This window comes from Octodon degus, unplaced genomic scaffold (genome assembly GCF_000260255.1).
Source record: "Octodon degus isolate 3935 unplaced genomic scaffold, OctDeg1.0 scaffold00025, whole genome shotgun sequence".
NCBI lineage: Eukaryota > Metazoa > Chordata > Mammalia > Rodentia > Octodontidae > Octodon > Octodon degus.
The window spans coordinates 7,491,809-7,494,167 of NW_004524601.1; positions in this window are offsets into that span (position 1 = coordinate 7,491,809).

A 2,359-nucleotide genomic window follows, 5' to 3' on the forward strand; every position below is an offset into this window, starting at 1 on the left:
TCATGTCATATCCACATGAGTGAGCAATTGGCCTCTCGGGTCAGCTGTCACTCAAAGTGGCTTAAAAATGCTGGTCCGTGTTGGAGGCTTCTAATTTCATCAATTAGAACCAGCAATACCAAATTCTGTCTGACAGACTCATTGAAACATATTTTGATTCAGACTCTGTATTTTATGACTTTTTTCTGTTCCTTAAACACACAGCTTAAAAGAATATCTATATCAAGACTTCTGTTTGACCCTGAAACTATTACAAAGTCAAATTAGATACAATTCCTTTTGTTTTTCCTGTCGTGAAAGCACCGAATGAACTTTTCAGTCTCTGTCTCCTCACTTTGTACGGCCTTACCTGTTGATGCTCAATATTTGTTGGACAAGTACTCACCTGGAAATCAAGTCCAGCATACAACTCCCTTCCCCATAAAGGTATGCTACCCCATAGAGGGAGGATGTAGAGGTTGCCGTGGACCTTCCAATCACAAATGCGAACACATTTACTCCAACTAGAGCTTTTCTATCTCTATTTGCTTGGAAACTTTTCCCTAAAGGCACTGCCCTTTTAAGTGTATTTTCATTTTGTTTGCCTTTCATTTTCACATTAAGCTTACTGCAGGAGAGGACATTAATTTCTGCCTCAATATCTAGAAACATATTTACTTTCACATTCACATTTACTTTCACATTTCTTTCAACTAATGTTTGAGAAGTTCAGCACATGGAGCCTCTCTGTCGCCCAGAGTTGGTTTGCTTTGTTTTTAAAGGAAGTCACTTTTCCTAGTACGTTAATAATACGCAGCATGCAATGCCTGTGCTCCTGGGAGCTGCTGAACGCACAGAGAGTGTTTTACTTCCTCTCTGCACCCCTTTCCTTCCTTCCCTCTCTCCTCCACGCGCCCCATAATCCTGTTCCCGCTTATTTTTCCTGCGCATGCGCAGTTCCTCCTTTTTACATTCCTTGTGTGGAGTTCGCACACGTTCTTAAAGCAATTTTAGGTCCACAGTAATATTCAGGGCAGCTGCCACGATTTCTCAGATAACACCTCTTTCCATGGGTGTGCAGCGTTCCCCACTATTAATATTCCTCACAAGAGAAATGTTTTTGCTAAAATTGATGAGCTTGTGCAGACACATCACTGTAACCTAAGAACCATGCGTTATGTTAGAGTTCACCCTTGCTGATTCTACATGTTTTGACAAATACATAGCGACCCTTAACTCTCTACTGTAATATCATAAAACTCAACGGATGCTACCCTAAAATCCTGAAAGCTATATACCTTTTCCTTTCCCCTAGACTCTGAAAAATGCTGGTCATTTTTACTCCCTCCACTGATTTGTGTTTTCTGCAAGATCCTAAAGCTGGAGTTCAAGGCACATAAATGTATCAGATTAGCTTACTTCCTTTTCATATCTATTGAAGTATCCTCTGTGTCTGTTCATGAGTTGATAGTTCATTTGAGTGTGAATGCACCACAGTTTATTCATTCACCCTATTGTTAGTTGTTCGATGGTTGTAGAATTGTAAGGATACAAAGTTACAATACATACCTGTATATACCTTTTGTTCAGAAATAACTTTCCACATATTTGGGCAGTATGTAAGGAGTATGATTACTGCATCATACGATGCTCATCTGTGTAGAATTGTCAAAGATGACACCACAGTGTTCAAAAGCGGCAACATCATTTTGACGCCCACCAGCAGCGTAAAACACAGCTCCCCTAGAATGTGGTTAGTGTCTGTGTCCTAGAGTATGTCCAGTACAAGAGGTGCACAGCAATAATTCATTATCTTAATTTGCATTTTAATGGCATAAGATGTAGACAGTCTTTTTCTACCTATGCTAACTTATGTGGCTCTTCTATAGTACATTGTTTTCTAAAGGTTTTGACCTAACGTTAAAATCCATTTGCTCCTGTTCTTACTGCCGAGTTGTAATAGTTCATAATAGAGATGTGAGTAAATCTTTCATCAGTTAAGCCTTATGTATAACATTTTATCCTATTCTTAAACTTTTCTTCTAATTCTCTCCACAGTGGATTTCACAGATTTTAATTTTAATGAGGTCCAAAGAACCAATTCTTACTTTCCCTGATTAAAAAGGATAAAATCTAGATTCTTTACTTTTTTTTTTCAATAAAGTGTCCTTCCAGGGTCACTTCAGCATCGCTTCTGGAACAGGCTTTAATTGCTGCAGCAGATTACTTTTGCTCATTTGTCAGAGTTGTCAGCTCTATAGCAGAGAAGCTGTTTGTTTCTGATCTCTCTGCTTTGCCCCACTGATCATTTGACCACGGTTTTATTTTCTTTTTATCTATGTGGAATCATATATTATCTCTTCAGGCCTTCCCCCTCTCT